At 33.0% G+C, this 19,923-nt stretch overlaps 2 long non-coding RNA genes across 2 annotated transcripts; one reads left to right on the top strand and one right to left on the bottom strand.

Annotated features, from left to right (window-relative positions):
* Positions 1-1,738: 1,738 nt before the first annotated feature.
* On the bottom strand, positions 1,739-7,359 carry LOC127729038 (uncharacterized). The gene is made up of 2 exons (XR_007994431.1): positions 6,329-7,359; positions 1,739-2,135 (listed from the first exon to the last, which is right to left on the bottom strand). It is a non-coding gene; the product is annotated as an uncharacterized LOC127729038 (long non-coding RNA).
* Positions 7,360-12,709: 5,350 nt separating this feature from the next.
* LOC127729037 (uncharacterized) lies at positions 12,710-19,612 on the top strand. The gene is made up of 3 exons (XR_007994430.1): positions 12,710-12,882; positions 17,367-17,453; positions 18,886-19,612. It is a non-coding gene; the product is annotated as an uncharacterized LOC127729037 (long non-coding RNA).
* The last annotated feature ends 311 nt before the right edge of the window (positions 19,613-19,923 follow it).

Raw genomic sequence — 19,923 nt, 5'->3', positions numbered from 1 at the left:
GGTGGCCTTCGGCTGTTATCTGCTCTTTGGTCGGGTTGTTGTCTCTTTGACATATTCCCCATTTCCATTCTCAATTTTACATGACTTTTGTATACGTGCACTTGCATAAGATCGATTTCTTTCCGACGCAGCTCATTTGATTGTTTAGACTAATTTTAGAAGTAATATTCTAATACAAAAAAAATTAAATGATAGCAATTTTGCTGCACTAGATGCACATTTTGACAAATAATGTCTTCAGTAATGATACCAACTTTTTCTAAATTGAAAATCTAATACAGACGACGAAGAACTGATAAAGACGAAAAGGAATAGCCAAACTCACACGAGGGTTCAGCGCTATGCATCAGGGGCATACATTTACATTTTAATTTCAGACGATTTCGTAGGCTAATGGTGCATGCATATATGAAGAGGAAGACGCTTGCCCTGTCGGCGCGTCCGGAGTCATGGTTTTTTATTAATTTTTTTTTTATCTTTATTTGTTTCATTAAAACAATATCGGTATTTTGATGTGAGTAATAAAAGGCAGTGGATGAACTGTTTTCGGGGAGTCCGTGCCAGATACAAGTGTTTTTTTTCTGATCTAATTTTTCTCGTCCTATTGTTATCTTCAAAGATCTATAATTTCCGATTCAGATGTCTAGGTTGTCTCTACTCAATGCATAACTAATGTCTAGAAATATAAAATATGTTAACCGTTATTAACTATACACGACAACACGTCTCAACATTGTTTTCCACTCAATATAATGTCTTCAGTAATGCTTGATACCAACTTTTCTAAATTGAAAATCTAATACAGACGACGAAGAACTTTTAAAATAGTACTTGAGAAAACTAACAAGGTTTATTTTCAGTTGACGTCACATTTCTCACCATTGAATTATGCCCCCGACAATTTAGTTCTAACTTAATAAACTGGGTATTATTTCAGAGATCATCTTGAAACTAAGGAATGTCAAGTTGGGAGTGAGAAATGACAATACATGACTATAATGTCTAGAAATATCAAACATTTTAACGTTTATAACTTTACCCCACAAGCTTGTTTTGACTCCGTAACTTTTGAAACATTGCTAAGTTAGAGTAACAGCAAGTTTTATTTTAAAGTCGCCGTCTTTCACATTTCTTATTCTTGAATTATGCCCTCGATAATTTAGAAACTTTTTATGTTTATGTTTAAACACTGGACACTTTTAATTTGCAAAACACTCATTTGCAAATCCGCCGCCGCCTCTCCTTAGACCTACAGTGTCGTGTAAATAACCAAAATGTGCGGAATTACATGGGATTCAATAATTTCATTGCTTTTCTGCTGTTATTATTATATATATTTTGTAATTTGATTTAGAAAAACATGGGATTTTCAATATCCCATGGGATAAGGCAAATCCCATGGGATTTTGGTTAAATCCCATGGGATTTTTTTGGGTCCCATGGGATAATTGTAGTCCCATGGGATATTTGTTGTCCCATGGGACAAAAAAAATCCCATGGGACTATAATTATCCCATGGGATTTTTAATATCCCATGGGACAAAATAAAATCCTATGATTCAAATTATAAATATACAGTAAATAAATGTGTATGTTACAATGAATTCTGTTTGGTAATTAATTGTTTTAAGATGAATCTTTTTAGTTGAATATCTTTTTTTTCCTTGGAAATGTTAATGCAATTATATTGTTCTATAACTGTTCAAATCTAAACTTTTAAACAACAAAGCAGATAATGTAAGTATCAATATATGTTTATTTATGAATTCTAGAACACTTTTTTGAAACACAATTTTTTCCCATTTGAAATCAATGAAAACTCTATTAATAGGCTTAACATACTAGTAGCTTTTTACATAAATCTATTTTTTTTTTTCAGGATATCCCTCCAACCAAAAAATTAATAGTTTCTTATCATCCAGCATTGTGTGATCATAATGTATAGTCCACTTTTTTGCCATTCAGCACAGAGCATTGTCATTATTGTGGTTTTAATATCTTTAGATATTTAATAGAACTGCAATTCATTGGCTGAGTGATGAAAATAATAACTGATCTGACTTTTGTCTTTGAATTTATTTTGGTCTTGTTTCTGTGTTTTTATCTTCTATTCTCAGTGATGAATTCCAATCCTTCTGAAAAAAAACCAATAAAATCCGAAGTTATGGATAATAAAAAATTGTACACATACATGTAGCAAGAACATATGATTTTCAATAAAAATAGCTATGCGGTATGGATTTTACTGATTGTTGAAGGTTGTCCAGTGTCATCAGTTGCTAACCTCCTACATCCTTTGGTCTCTGATGGAGAGTTGTCAAATTAGCAATATACCACATCTTCCTATTCTAATATTTTATAACAATCAATTTATGTATTCTTCTTTATAACATTTGGGTATTTTCCCCAGTTATATATATATAGATCAATGTTAAAACTTTAGGCAATTACAATAAAATTCCATTTTTCACAAGAATTTGCAATATATTATACAGAAAGCCAACAATAGAAACAGCACTTCTTTAAGCTTCTGAAGTTCTGAAAGAGTTCCACTTGTGTTTTATTTCAATTAGAAAATACATTGAACTCTTTGGACATGTTGGAAATTATAACATTGATACAAAAAATTATATTGGTTTTTTTTTCTTATTTTTGTGTTGTTCGGTTGCTGTCTCATTTTTATATATGGTTATACATATATCCTAAATCTTCTTTTTTATATACTTAATCATTAATACACAATGTAGTAAAAATGGGATATTTTTTATTTTGATAATCTCAAAACATTATTATTCTATCAAATAACTTATTTCCAAGTTCACAAAACACCAATGTGTCAGATATTAATTTTAAGACATGTATAAACATGATCAACAAGCAGTTGACAGGATGTCATGCAAAAATCTCACTAATATTAAACTTTCACAAAAACTCCATACTCAGCGAGTACTATTAAAGTTCTTAGTACAGGACAAATTCCTAGTACAGGACACAATGCCTGGCAAACACTAGCATGTGTCAATGTCTAGTCAATCATGTAATCAGGCTCAAAATCTTAGTTTGGCACTGAATTTAAAAATTCACCACATAATGAACATGTGTATGAAATTCAACTTCATGGTAAGCTATGTACCTTAACCTAAAACTTTAACCTAAGAATGTACTATAATTTCACATTATGACATTTCTATGTTCAGTGATCCATAAAATCAGGGTAAAAACAGTAAATGTGGTGTTTAATGTATACACAAGAGTGCACACGCTGAAATGTTGCGCCTTCTTTACTAATCATTGATATCATGTTGATAGTCCTAAATACAAAGCTTTACTACAACTATCACATAAACTCAACATGATCCAAGAAAATGAATTCAAGGTCATATAAACCTGACAAGAAATATATGTACACCTTACAATCATTCAAATTACTAAATACAGTTGACCTACCGGTATTGCTTATAGTTTCTAAGAAGCAGACTTAACCAAGAAAACTAAACATTGACCAATGAACCATGGAAATGAGGTGTAGATCAGATGAACCATGCCAGGCAGACATGTACAGCTTACAATCCTTCCATACAACACATATAGTTGACCTATTGCTTATAGATTAAGAAAAACAGACCAAAACACAAAAACCTAACACTGAGCAATGAACCATGAAAATAAGGTCAAGGTCAAATTAAACCTGCGGGACTGACATGTACATCATAAAATGTTTCCATACACCAAATATAGTTGACCTATTGCATTTAGTGTTAGAAAAAAAGACCAAAACTCGAAAATTTAACTTTGACTACTGAACCATGAAAATGAAGTCATGGTCAGATGACACCTGCCAGTTGGTCATGTACACCTTACAGTCCTTCCATACACCGAATATACTAGACCTATTGCTTATAGTATCTGAGATATGGACTTGACCACCAAAACTTAACCTTAAAGATAAAAAAGAAGATGTGGTATGATTGCCAATGAGACAACAACTCTACACAAGAGACCAAATGACACAGAAATTAACAACTACAGGTCACCGTACGGCCTTCAACAATGAGCAAAGCCCATACCGCACAGTCAGCTATAAAAGGCCCCGAAATGACAATGTAAAACAATTCAAACGAAAAACTAACGGCCTAATTTATGTACAAAAAATGAACGAAAAACAAATATGTAACACATAAACAAACGACAACCACTGAATTACAGGCTCCTGACTTGGGACAGGCACATACATACAGAATGTGGCGGGGTTAAACATGTTAGCGGGATCCAAACCCTCCTCCTAACCTGGGACAGTGGTGTAACAGTACAACATAAGAACGAACAATAATAAAATGCTCCGCTGGGGCGCAGCTTGATACGACCGCAGAGGTCAAACCCTGAACAGTTGGGGCAAGTATGGACACAACATTCAAGCTTGATACAGCACTGAATTTGGATTGTGATTAAATATTTGACACAGCATAGGTTTCTGACACAGAATGAATGTGGTCTAAGAACTTAAAAAATTTTAATTCACTTATTCAAACCATATCATAATTATTTGCTTTTATATATAAATCAGAAATAACCAATTTAAAATGGAAAATTTTAAAGAAAAAAAAAGGAAAAAAAAATCCCCCCCCCCAAATTTTTTGAACCCCCTTATGATTCATCACCCCAAAACTCAATAACAGCCTTCCCTTTGTGGTATGGTACCTTGCAGTACAATTTCAGAGAGATTCATACACTTGAACACAAGTTATTGTCTGGAAACTAGAAAAATGCTTGTTTTTTGGTCCCTTTTTGGCCCCAAATTCCTAAACGTTTAGGGCAATTACCCCCAAACTCAAACCCAGCTTTCCCTTTGTGATATGGAACCTTGTAGTACAATTTCATAAAGATCCATACACTTACACACAAGTTATTGTCCTGAAACTAGAAAAATGCTTGTTTTTTGCCCCTTTTTTGCCCCTAATTCCTAAAATTTTGAGGCAATTACCCCCAAAATCAATCCCAGCCTTCCCTTAGTGGTATGGTACCTTGCAGTACAATTTCAGAGAGATTTATACACTTGAACACAAGTTATTGTCTGGAAACTAGAAAAATGCTTATTTTTGGCCCCTTTTTCTAAACGTTTTGGGCAATTACCCCCAAACTCAATTCCAGCTTTCTCTTTGTGATATGGAACCTTGTAGTACAAATTCAGAAAGATCCATACACTTACACACAAGTTATTGTCATGAAACTAGAAAAATGCTTGTTTTTTTGCCCTTTTTCGGCCCCTAATTCCTAATATTTTGAGGCAATTACCCCCCAAAATCAATCCCAGCATTCCCTTTGTGATATGGAACCTTGTGGTACAATGTCAGAGATCCATACACTAACACACAAGTTATGTCTGGAAGTTACAAAAATGCTTATTTTTGGCCCCTTTTTGGCCCTTAATTCCTTAACTGTTGGTACCATAACCCCTAAAATCAATCCCAACCTTTCTTTTGTGGTATTGAACCTTATGGTAAAATTTCATAGAGATCCATTCACTTAAACTAAAGTTTAACGACAACGCCAACATCATACCAATATACGACCGCAAAAAAAATCAGTTGAAAGAGGCTTAACTCATCAGATGGATAAAAATACAAATACTACAAATACAAGTGGACGTGGCCGGGTACTTGTACATCCAAACAACAAAAAGACACTAAGTACAGATCTGAGAGTACTCGCAGTTACTGACAGCTAGTACAAAGCCACTAACAACTAATAAAAAAAATCATGCATCTAAGACTAAGTTCTTGTTCACTGATCCATGAAATGAGGTCTAGGTCAAGTGAAAACTCTCTGACGAGCATGAGGACCTTGCAAGGTAAGCACATACCAAATATAGTTATCCTATTACTCATAATATATGAGAAATTAACATTACAAAAATCTGAACTTTTTTTTCAAGTAGTCACTGAACCATGAAAATGAGGTCAAGGACAATGGACATGTTTCAGACAGAATTCGTATCATGAGGCATCTATAGACAAAGTATGAAGCATCCAGGTCTTCCACCTTCTAAAATATAAAGCTTTTAGGAAGTTAGCTAACGCCCACTGCTAACGCCACCGCCGTAGCCGCCACCGGATCACTATCCCTATGTCGAGCTTTCTGCGACAAAAGTTGCAGGCTCGACAAATATACATGAACATTTTAAAGTACTAAATTTTGAGTATATACATGTAAAACCACAAGTTACTAACTGAAGTTCATGGTGAACTGTAACCAAAAACTTAAAGTGAATACAATTTAGAGAAAGACAGATGGATGCACAAACACTATCATAACAGAGCATAAAACTTACCAAACAAGATGTTTTACATTTATCCTTCAGAAGCAGGAAAACTGAAGTGTTTATTTTCTTTCTCTGCCCTCCATGATATAAACTTCAAATTCATTCATGCAAAATATGAAAATCTGCAAAAGTAGGACCTTGTACCGCAGCTTATCCACATTTTGACTTTTGAACTGCATTGTTCTTTTCATCTTGCTGGCAACCTAAACATAAAAAAAAATGATAAACACATAATTCTGGATTAACTTTCTGTATTTATTTTTGTTGGTACAAACAATTTTTTCCAACTTTAAACTAAATCTGCCTCTGCTTTAAAAAAACAACTGAAAACCATGTATTTATCTTAATTGAAAACAATTTCTTGAGTTTTTCTCATTTGTATCACCCTGTTATTATATATAAATTTTATTTTTGTCCCTTTTTAAAAATAGGAATGGTTCAAATTCCTCAATAATCATGATAATTCTAGTCAGTCAATTAAAAATGTATGAATAAATTATTTAACCTGTATACTATTAATATCAATATATTTCATTTTTGATAAAAACTAGGCTCTGTGTTGAAGACCATTCCTTGACCTATAATGGTTTACTTTTATAAATTGTGTGACTTGGATGGAGAGTTGTCTCATTGGCACACATACCACATCTTCCTATATCTACAAACAGATTCTATGGGCGAGCAGACATTATACCCTGGAGGTGGTTTTAAAAAAAGCATACGACTTAGATGTACCATAAGCATGGAAAAACAATTCAGCAGTCAGTTTCACAAAAAAACTTACAAATAATATTGATAGTAATTAAGTCATGTACAATACAGTATACTTACGATAAATTGTAAGTTTTTTTTTTGTAAAACCGACTCAAGTATACTTATAATCAATCTTAGTCGTAAGTATTAAGTATTATTCATCTTTTGGATAATTTGTTGGTTAATTTTATGAATATACAGTGGCAGATCCAGAACTTTTCATAAGGGAGGGCCGGCTCCAGTCATGCTTCAGTGATCCCTATATAATCAACCAAATTTTTCCCAAGAAAGCCCCCACCCCCCCCTCCCCCGGATCAGCCTATGATATATGTTTATATATCTCTCTGATATGCCATTTCAAATCAAATGTGTATTAAATAAAACTTTACACTAGAAAAGTAATGGATAGTTACTCATTTGGGAAACTTACAAGTTCACAGCATGCCGGTGCCTGTGACTGTGTTCAAAGTGGTGGGTTTTCACCCTCGTTGTATTGCGGAATAACGATTTAGGCAAATTGAGAAAAACATCATGTCTGTGGTTGATAATAGTGTGTGTGCATTAATTTAATTTTCTATACCTTCTTATTTAATATTTTTCCAATTTTGAGTACTGACGGCAAGTGTTGTAACCAATGTTTTGAGACCAATGTGCTATTTTCAAGTGCGATCGAGAAATGCAGGGGAAAGAAACTTATCAATTATGTTTATTCTTAAGACAAAACTGAGCCGCCGTAAAAATGAACCGTGTCGAGGAGGTTACTGCCACGTAATAGGGCAGAGACATATTTACACATATGTGTATATATGTCTCTGTAATAGGGTCATCCCTCGAGAACATTAACTAGTACATTGATAGTCTTTTCCTTTGGTTTGGCTTACGAGCAAGTTTCTCATGTCTGGGGTTTTGGCACTTGAAACTCTGTGCACGAAGACTTAGTCGTGGTTTGAACGGATTTCGTTTACTTACAAATTATTTAGAAATAATACCCAAATATGATAATTTTCAGAAAACGGAGACAAATTAATTTTTCAGAATTTACATTTCACATTGGAATTCGTTCAAGGCTTGTATTGCAGTTAGACAAGAACGACTTTAATGAGAAAGATAAATCTTACTAAATGCGGATTTGTTAAAACATTCGTATTACTCAAGAATGAAATTACTGGACAAGAACGATAAAAATGAGAAAGAACACTAACTATATGAGATTTGATTTAATTTTATTGAAAAATTCAACAATACACGTTCTAAACAGGTTAAATTCAATTTAAAAATTTACAAATTCAGATCTACTGGCATTCAACACCCAATTACTTACTTGCTGTATATTGCTAACTTTGATTGTATATTGTCAATCCCTCCACATCGTGAATACGCCATGCGAGGTGTTGGATAAGTTTGATACAGGGTGGCGGCTTCGAAGCGTAGAAAAAAATCCAGGTAAATGAAAGTGTAAAATTTTGAAAATTTTAAGTACTAAATTCCTAAATTTGTACTTAACTCCGTTCTACGGGTAACATGGTTGTTTGATATGAAAATAGGATAAAAAGCATCCGGAAAAATTAATTATCACGTTATAAGTATTCGTAAATAGATATGAAAAAACTTAACAAGGAATAAGTATTGGTAAACGGACAGAAAGTCGCAGGACAAAGGTTTAGATTAATTATTTTACAATTGTTTAAATATATGAGAGAAAGTTCTTGACGAATTGACTTTATTTATAGATAAATGTATTTAGTTGAGGAAATGATTAATTCGCCTTCAAATAGTTTTTTTTTATCAATAACTTACAAAAAGGAGACATTTTTGACAGCATGACTTCAGTTAATTACAAAACCACTTTGGCAGATTGTTTTCTTAACAATCATTGTTCATATTAATATTCAAAAATAAATTTTGTTTACAAGTCCGTTTCCTTTTAAGAATGTTTCAGAAAAATACTGAAACGTTTTTAAAATTAAGTTTATTCAAAGAAAAACATATCCCAAAACTGAATCGTGACTTTTTACTTGTTACTTTTTGTTGTACGTTTTAAGTGTCAATCCTAGCAAACAAAAATTTGGAAATAAAATCGATTACAATGTAATTTTATAGAAGGAAAAAGGGGGGTTAATGAACAAATTATTACTATACACTCACATACTTCTAAAAAGATTTGCATATGTAAGCTGTATATAGATAATGTTAAATTATTTCAGGAGTTTCAATTAATTTAGGAGAAAAAAAAGATTATAAACAGTTTAGTTTTCAACGCCTACTACTACAAAAAATAGTGATTCTTTTTGTAGATTTGGTACTTTAGTTTCGACTCAAAATTTCCTATTGTAATTGTTAGATGCCAAATATTTAGGAGAAGATTGTATTTGTACTTTATGTAATTGTGGTGATATTGGCGACGCGATTCATTATATTATAGCAAGGATTTGTAAAAATCCTTGATTATAGAATGTTCGGCAATAGACGAAAGTAGACAAACCCTATTTAAACGGGGTTTTGATCTCCAAGGACGCCACATTTTACATCGAATAAGATCTATATTTGTTAACGCTTTCAAATGAAATAACTTGAATTGAAAATTTCCTGACTATGTGAAGATTTCTTATATTTCTAAATGGCTTCAATTATTACATACAAAACGAAAAAATTATTTAACTTTTTTTGTAAAAACAATATTCATGTATTTTTATATTTTTTCCAAGGAAACGTTGTTTTTTTTGTTTGTTTGCAAAGTTTACTTGTATGTGTTTATAACCATCACCAATCAGTCCTAATTATTAAAGATCAAACGTTGTAATCAAAATGATGATTGGTATTGAATATGATCATCGGTCATGCATGACGTATCCCAAATAACTTCTTTAATGTTGGTTTGGTTTTATCAGAGACATATAATACAATAAATGTATTATATGTCTCTGATTTTATCAAAACCAAAATTATAAGATCAAATATTAAATTATCTATCGAATGTATACCCTCAACGCTCACTAAAACATATATACATGTCCTGAGTGACTTTTTATGTCCTGTCTGCACTCAGGAGGTCCTGAGCGGTTTTTAGACGTACCGTTAATTTACAGGCATATATTTGAACCTGTTCTTAATTATGTACATTATCTATAGGTATACATGTATCAGACAAAAAGACTTTCCAATGAACTTAGTTCTAGTTATCTTAGTTCCTAGTCACAGGCACTTGTCTCAGAAAAAAAAATGTCCTATATACTTTTAATGTTATATTAAGCAGGGACTTTCTATACTAAGTTAGTATAGAAAGTCCCTGTATTAAGGTATATAGGAAACAAAATTCTGAGACAAGTGCCTGTGGTCCTAGTGTGAAATAAATCCACTGGGAATTGGCCTTTTTAAACACATCTATATATACGTTTTCTCAAGGGTTTGTACATGCAGAGACATATGTGTATATATGTCTCTGGTACATGTAAAGTGAAATTATGTTTACTCAATGCGTAGTTACATAAGTTTATTTGCTACTCTTTTCTTCTTTATTTTATATAAAAGATTTTTTTTTTTTTAATTTTAACATTTTTTTCTTCGAAAGAATTGTAGTGTTGCAATAGGGAATGGACACAGATACTTAACTACATTTAACGAAAAAAATTTGTGTAATGTCATCAATCTGTATTACACATAGACAGGATGTTCTCTAGAAAACTATGATATTTCTAATACGTTATACACAACCCAGGGTACACGCACTGTCGTAATGGAAAATTACTGCATGCTTTAATTACCTGTAATCAGCCATGCAACAAATCAGTTGACTGACCATGTCATTACATTTGTGGTCCTTTGTGCTCCTTTGTGCACAAAGGAGGTCCTTTGCGGTGTTTTTAGAGACCGTGTCATTACAGTTTAAAAAGTTTTTCCTCAGATATAAACGGAATATTCATTTTAACTTTAAAATTTAAAACTTTAAAAAGTAAACTTTGATATAATTATGACGTTAAAGAATTTAACAATTTAATAATCGGATTTTCCCAAAGATTAAGATACAATTATATTTATTATTCTGGGACTGACAGATATATCACAGGCACTTGTATCAGAATTTTTTCCTATATACTTTTATTAAAGAATATAGGATTTTTTTTTCTGAGACAAGTGCCTGTGAGATATATACATGCATAAGTCCCAGACATATATAATTGTAAATCAAAATGATTTACATAATTACTGGGAAATAATATAATGTTTCAGTTATGTTGATGTCACAAATACACATGAATTATTTGATGATGCATGCTGGAGTTTCTTATCTAACTGCATGACGGTGACCACAGACATATATATATATATATATATATATCCATTTACTAATTCTATAATTTCTTGAGAAAAAAAATCAGGAGGGAAGTCAAAGGGAAGTGAAACAAACATTTTAAGCTTTTATTAAAAATTGTTGGGAAAACAATAAAATACGACACTGAGTTTTGAAAAAAAAGTTTATGATTGGTCTTAATTTTTTTTTTTAATAAAGATAGAAAAAAATTTTTGTCCCAAGAAAAAAAAACAATGCCCCCTTTTTAGCCAAACCGACACACGCCGATGATTGAAGAATTCCAAGTAGGGTCACAAGGTCACATTTTAAAACTTTTTCAGTCGCCCAGTCTCAAAAAGCAATTTTGACTGGCATTGTTTTTAGTCGAATTATGTTTTTGCAGGTCAGGTTGCAAAGTGGCAGGTCGCGATCGGATTTGACAATGTCAAGTTGACAACGGTCCTAAAAAATATCCGAAAAAACGTTGAATCAAACGATATGAACCTACGCAGTTTTATATTATAAGACTGACACACACCAGTGTGCTAACTGTGCTGGGTGAGGTGCTGTAACTTGATATACATGTATCATTAAGTTACAGTACTGTTAGGATTTGCCTGCCTTTTTACAGGGTCTTTCTATACTAACTGTTAGTATAGACTGCCCCTGGCTTGAAAGTATGGTTCTCTGCTCATCAACGGGTGCGTGATTAGCAATTTAAATATCTTGTAGCAGTAAAATACCTCCGGGGGGGGGGGGGGTGGGGGGGGGGGGGGGGGGGGGGGAGGGGCACTTCAATACTTAATTGATAGGGGGTGTCGCTAGGGTTCTGTTACCCCACCCTATTCATATAATTTAGATCTTAAAAATGTATTATACCTTTTCATATATTGCGAGGGTAAAATTGTAACCTTTTCCCATATTGGTTGGTTTTCGTGGGGTGTGTTGGAAAAGTGGAATATTTAAGGCTAAGATTCTGTATGTAATGTTTACTTACGGCGAGACTTTCGGCTGTGAAAAAATGACAGGGCTTTTCATATACAAGTAATTCAGTTGAACTTTATCGACCTTATCATATATTTCTGATAGTTTACCCCACCTATTCCCATATTTTCAAGCTGGAAAAAGTGACCTATTCCAGCGGCACGTCATATCGTCATATCACCTTGTATATAGGAAGTGCCCCCCCCCCCCCCCCCCCCCCCCCCCCCCGAGTAAAATACACAAATGTATAATACCTTAATTCAGGAGCACAGTCTGTCTTTACCGTAAATAACTTCGAGATTAATATGTAAGTTTACTTTGCTAATCGATGTTCCTGTAATTCATATTTAAATTTATTTGTGAGACCCCGTCACTATTTATATTCACTCAAAGAAAGGGGTTCTCCGTTACTGGGAAAATCCAAGGACGTATTGTGTTAGTTATACGTCCTTGGAAAATCTTATCTGATTCAGGATCAATTTATCGGTTACACTCCCCTATCACCAGTGATTCTTTGTGAACTGACATTCTGAAAAAGGTATACTGTTGACTATCAATTTGCATGATTAGTTACAGATGTCGACTCGGACTACTGCAGAAGACAATAATTCAGTTCACTGATTTATATTGAATAGTGGTTCGGTTAATCCCCTCTTCCCCAAACAAGTAAGAATTAGGTTACATCTTTTGGTAGTCCAAATAATTATGACGTCTAGCAAGGCTATTTTATTTTTTTTATGCCCCCGCCGTAGGGGTGGGGGCATTAAGTTTTACCCTTGTCCGTCTGTACGTACATACGTCCGTACGTCCCAAAATTGGTTTCCGTTCTCTAACTTGAGTTTGCCTCAACCAAACGTTAAAGTAAAAACTTATACACAATGCTTATTACCACAAAACACAGATCAAGTTTGAATTTTGGTGGCGTCACTTTAACCGTTCTAGAGTTATGCCCCTTTATAAATGGAAAAATAGCAAAATTTTTAGTTTCGTTCTCTAACTTAAGTTTGCCTCAACCAAATGTTATAAAACTTATACACAATGCTTATTACCACAAAACACAGATCAAGTTTGAATTTTGGTGGCGTCACTTTAACCCATTCTAGAGTCATGCCCCTTTATAAATGGAAAAATTGCAAAATTTTTATTTTCTTCTAAATATCAAGTAATTTTTAAAATTGGAATTATCTCCCTTTGTCCATTATTATAGTTGAATCAACTACAATCAATGCTTTATACAATGCAATGTTTAATTTTGACTTCCACTAATAAAACACAGATCAAGTTGAATTTGGGTAGTGTCACTTTAACCATTATTGAGTTATGCCCCTTTATAAATTGAACGATTGCAAATTTTTAGTTTCCATTCTGTAACTTAAGTTTGCCTCAACCAATCATTATGAAACCTATACCCAATATTCATTACCACAAAACTAAGATCAAGTACAAATTTTTTGTTTCCGTTTTCTAACTTTAGTTTGCCTCAACCAAATGTTATGAAACTTATACACAATGCTTATTACTACATAATACAGATTAAGTACGAAATTAGGTGGCGACAAATTACCATTCTTGAGTAATGTTCCTTTATAAACATAAAAATTGCTGAATTTTTCGTTTCTGTTCTATACGTTACTTTAGTTTGTCTCAACCAAATGTTATAAAACTTATACACAACCGTTCTAGAGTTATGCGTGTTTACAAATAGAAAAATTGCTGAATTTTTAGTTTCTGTTCTCTACTTAAGTTAGCCTCAACCAAATGTTATGAGACTTACACACAATGCTTATTACCACAAAACTCAGATCAAGTTCAAATTTGGGTAGCGTCACTTTTACCGTTCTTCAGTTATATCCCTTTATAATTTTTCTATCTATCTATCTGAATATTTCCGCACTCAGTCACAACTTTTGACTATTACGTGCCCAGAAAAAAGTTAAAATAGCCTTGCAAGACGTCATAATTATTTGGACTAATCTTTTGGCAAATATGGTCGTACCACAGGGGTTTGTTACAATTTGCCGGGTTTTCTATCCTTACGAACCCTGAAAAACTCACCAGGCCAGGTGATAAAAAGTCTGTCTCCCCTTTTTATCCCATCAGAAAATCAAAAGGTTGTCTCCTTACACCTACATGACAAAAACATATACAAATATGGTATCATTGCCAATGTGATGGCTCTTCAACAGAAACTAAAAGCGTAGAAGTTAACAACTATATAGGTCACCGTACAGATTTCAACAATGGGCTAAAAAGCCAAACTGCGTAATAAGCTACAAAAGGCTAAAATAGATAGACAATATCTGACAAGGGTAGAAATGTTCAGAATGTTGAAAAAAAATCTACTGTCCATTTGCATCAAAACTAGCAGCTGACTCATAGGAGTTGTTGCCTTAAATACAGATTTTAACCATTTTTTTTTTCTTCATATTTCTTGAATTTGCCTTTTTATCTCGAAAACTGTAATAATTAAAGAGAAACTTAAATCTTATTAAAAAGTTGTTGCTTTTCAATGATGATTTTGATCCAGTTTTTGCAAAAACTTGGAAACTTTAAATCTTGGGTAAACTCCTTATATTATACTGCCTGGTCTCGTGGTAGCATGTTCACCTCACGTGCAGAAGGTTGTTTATTTTGAACCCAACCGGGTAAAACCAAAGACTTTAAAGTTGGTATTTGCTGCTTCTCCCCTAAGCACGCAGTATTATTAAGGAGTAAGAGCAAATACTGGTTTGTTCAGAGTCAGAATAATGTGTCAAGGTAAGGTGACATGTCTCTCTGAGAACTAGTGTAAGAGATAAATTGTCTTGTCAGACAAATATAACTAGTATAAAAAGTCCATGGATACAGAATTTACTAGTATATTTAGTCCGATGTCAGTAATTTATGTCCCCAGACTAATTTTCCTAGTCCATGACATCACTGTTCCTAGGTAATAACATGAATAAGGCCCCTATATTTGGTGAATGGAATGATTGTGAGATGCACAGTCTGTCTGGCATGTTTTATATGACCTTGACCTCCTTTTCATGGTTCATTGGTCAATGAAAAGTTTGCATTGTTTTGTCAGTTTATCATATGCTTTAAGCAACAGGTAAATTATATTTGGCGGATGTAACGATTGTAAGGTGTGCATGTCTGTCTGGCAGATTCATATAACCATGATCGCATTTTATGGTTCTTTGGTCGTTGCTAAGTTTTCTTAGTTTTTTATACAGTCATATATTGGTATGACGTTGGCGTTGTCGTCGTCCGAAGACACATTGGTTTTCGCACTCTAACTTTAGTTTAAGTGAATGGATCTCTATGAAATTTTACCATAAGGATTGATTTTGGGGGTTATGGTACCAACTTAAGGAATTAGGGGCCAAAAGGGGCCAAAAATAAGCATTTTTGTAACTTCCAGACATAACTTGTGTGTTAGTGTATGGATCTCTCTGAGATTGTACCACAAGGTTCCATATCACACAGGGAATGCTGGGATTGATTTTGGGGGTAATTGCCTCAAAATATTAGGAATAAGGGGCCAAAAAAGGGGCAAAAAACAAGCATTTTTCTAGTTTCATGACAATAACTTGTGTGTAAGATTATGGATCTTTCTGAAATTGTACTACAAGGTTCCATATCATAAAGGGAAAGCTGGAATTGAGTTTGGGGGTAATTGCCCAAAACGTTAAGGAATAAGGGGCCAAAAATAAGCATTTTTCTAGTTTCCAGACAATAACTTGTGTTCAAGTTTAAGGATCTCTCTGAAATTGTACTGCAAGGTACCATACCACAAAGGGAAGGCTGGGATTGATTTTGGGGGCAATTGCTTAAAAATTTTAGGAATTAGGGGCCAAAAAAGGGGCAAAAAACAAGAATTTTTCTAGTTTTATGACAATAACTTGTGTGTAAGTGTATGGATCTTTCTGAAATTGTACTACAAGGTTCCATATCACAAAGGGAAAGCTGGAATTGAGTTTGGGGGTAATTGCCCAAAATGTTTAGCAAAAAGGGGCCAAAAATAAGCATTTTTCTAGTTTCCAGACAATAACTTGTGTTCAAGTGTATGGATCTCTCTGAAATTGTACTGCAAGGTACCATACCACAAAGGGAAGGCTGGGATTGATTTTGGGGGTAATTGCCTAAAAAATTTAGGAATAAGGGGCCAAAAAGGGGCAAAAAACACGCATTTTTCTAGTTTCAGGACAATAACTTGTGTGTAAGTGTATGGATTTTATGAAATTGTACTACAAGGTTCCATATCACAAAGGGAAAGCTGGGTTTGAGTTTGGGGGTAATTGCCCTAAATTTTTAGGAATTTGGGGCCAAAAGGGGCCAAAAAAAACAAGCATTTTTCTAGTTTCCAGACAATAACTTGTGTATAAGTGTATGGATCTCTCTGAAATTGTACTGCAAGGTACCATACCACAAAGGGAAGGCTGGGATTGAGTTTGGGGTGATGAATCATTAGGGGGTTCAAAAAATTGAGGGGGGGGGGGGATTTTTTCCTTTTTTTTTCTTTAAAATTTTCCATTTTAAATTGGTTATTTCTGATTTATATATAAAAGCAAATAATAATGATATGGTTTGAATAGGTAAATTAAAAATTTTTAAGTTCTTAGACCACATTCATTCTGTGTCAGAAACCTATGCTGTGTCAAATATTTAATCACAATCCAAATTCAGTGCTGTATCAAGCTTGAATGTTGTGTCCATACTTGCCCCAACTGTTCAGGGTTCGACCTCTGCGGTCGTATCAAGCAGTGCCCAGCAGAGAATTTTATTCATTTTATCAGATATTATAAGCATATGTTTACTTGTTGGTGTATGGAATGACTACAAGGTGTCATATAAAAATAAGAAGATGTCTGTCTGCCAAGTTTAATATTACTGTGACCTCATTTTCATAGAATATTGATAATATCAAGCAAAAATGATGAGCAAGACAAGATACAAATGATCCAAAATTGTCAGTTGCCTACTCATTATGTAATAGTAGTTATTGTCATTAAATGATAATGTTTACCCTTTTATGTGTAGGGCAAGAACATTAAAGATAAAGGGAAACTATAAACAAAAGAAATTATCAACAAAAATAGATTTACAGATGTCAACAAAGCCTAAATGGTAAGTCCACTTCTATAAAAGTTATTGCCCTTGAATAATGATTATTATGAAAATAAGATGTGGTATGATAAATGAGAAAACTATCCACCAGAGTTCAATTAAGTGGATGTAAGCAATGCAATTACTTATTAGAGGCCAATGATGACCTGTAAATAATGACAGGCAAAAGATGGCAGGGTTGATATAAAAATAAGAAGCGGTACGGTTGCCAATGAGACTTTTCTCCAATAGAGATCAAATGACATTAAATTTAGCCTTCAACAATGAGCAAACCCTATACTGCATAGTAATCCATAAAAGGCCATGAAATAACAAATGTAAAACAATTCAATAAGGGCATGGTGTCTATCCATGCTAAACATGCTTGGGGGAAACACCATAAAGGTGAAAGCTAAGTGCCTGATTTTTGCACAAAACAATAAACAAAAAACAAATATGATATATAGCAACAATTGACAACCACTGAATAATAGACCCCTGACTTGGGACAGACACTTACAAATGTGGCATGGTTTAACGTTTGCTGGCACCAAATCCTCCTCTAATAAAGGACAGTGGTGTAAGTGTCAGTTCAATATAAAAACTATAAAATCAGTTGAAAAGGGTTTTTTTCTGCTCTTTGGTCAGGTTATTTAAGGAATGACTATAATATTTTTTCTGTCTATGAAGAAATAACATAAAAAATGTGGTGCACACTGAATAACCCGCGTAGCGGGTTATTTTAAAGTGTGCACCACATTTTTTATGTTATTTCGAATAGACAGAAAAAATATTACAGTCATTTCTTATAATTTAATTCTAAATTCCATTTTAAACCGGAGTAAACCATGAAAAAACGTTGATGACGTCACGGTCACATGACAAAATTATGTCTATGAGCTGATAAACAAAACAACGTCAGCCAATCAGAAGACGTGTTACATCCAAAATTAAATTATTTTGATACATTCCCGTTTTCATTCTCAATTTTATTAACTCATTAGAATGCAACAAAGCAGAAAAACAGCTACCAAAAACACAGACTGGATGTGGCTGGAAATTTATTCTTTCCCTTTAACAAAAAAGACTCAACATACAGATCTATTAGTACTCACAGTTACTGACAGCTAATTCAAAGCAAATATCAACTAATAAAATAAACATTTAGTTAGCACCCAACCCACGCCTAACCTGGGACAGTGGTTTTAATAACAGCACAACATTTGAACAAACTGTAAACATTTGTTGCAATTGGCTTAACTCAAAAGACTGCAACAAGGCACAAAAAACAACTAATATGAAAACCATAGACACAAAGCACTGAAATAAGAGTTCTTACAATTTTAAATATTCAAATGAAATTTTTATCAAAATGTACATAAACATGATAAAATAGCCATTTTATTGCTGTATTTCTCTTCATTTATAATTTTTGAGTTTTGTGTATTTGTAGGTCAGACATCTTGGTTTTCATGATCATCATTCAACAGGTCAATACTGAACAGCAAACTTAAAGTTGATATTTTTCTACATAGTGTGACTTTTTTATTAATTTGAAATGGAATGTGGTTTTTTTTCCTACATAAGAAAGAGGAAATTTCAACATAATGACTATAAACAAAAAGGAGTCATATCATCATGATCATAGATGCTCAAGAACTTAATCATGTAAATGCAACAACGTAATTATCAATTGAAAGAAGGGAGGAATGAAAAAATATATTAGTATTTTGTTGTCCAAATGAACTTGCTTTGTCCACTCATTTAAATCGCTCCATCCAATAAAGATGTACGGAGGAAGATTTTTGAAGAACAGATTGCATAAATGTTTTGTCTTAAAATTGTAGGAATATTCTAGTGGATGAAATAATTTATTTACTTGACTCTTATATAGTGGACTGAATAATTGTTCATAGCAAGCTGAAACAAGAAAACTAAAACTTAACAGGAAAAGTGTTTATTTTATAAATTTACAAATATAAATGTAATATTATGAACACCACAAAGGAATAAGATTCAAATCATTTGCATATTCATGTATTGCAATGGAACTATAACAAAGAAAACTTTACCTCATGAAAAGAGTAAACTATTAACTGTGCTTTGTCAATTTATTCAGTCAGAATATGAAATATTTTTTTCAGTTCTATTTTTCATAATAAAACAAAGAAGACAAAGATTTCAAATCAATATTTTTTTCTTTTATTAAGACCTCATCATTTTATTTCAGTTAAAGGATTTTATTTTTTGACTTTAAATATTATTATATTTCCAAAATAATAATATTCTTTATTGTCATATAAACAAATTAAAAACATGTTTGTGACAAAATGAAAAAAAACAAAATACACTCATATATATATTATAAACTTTTTACTACCAAACAGAATTCATTGTAACATACACATTACTGTATATTTATAATTTGAATTCCATAGGATTTTATTTTGTCCCATGGGATATTAAAAATCCCATGGGATAATTATAGTCC

The sequence above is a fragment of the Mytilus californianus genome, unplaced genomic scaffold (assembly GCF_021869535.1).
Source record: "Mytilus californianus isolate M0D057914Y unplaced genomic scaffold, xbMytCali1.0.p SCAF_2, whole genome shotgun sequence".
NCBI lineage: Eukaryota > Metazoa > Mollusca > Bivalvia > Mytilida > Mytilidae > Mytilus > Mytilus californianus.
The sequence above is the reverse complement of the archived record's forward strand: the minus strand, read 5'-3'. Positions and strand labels throughout refer to the sequence as shown.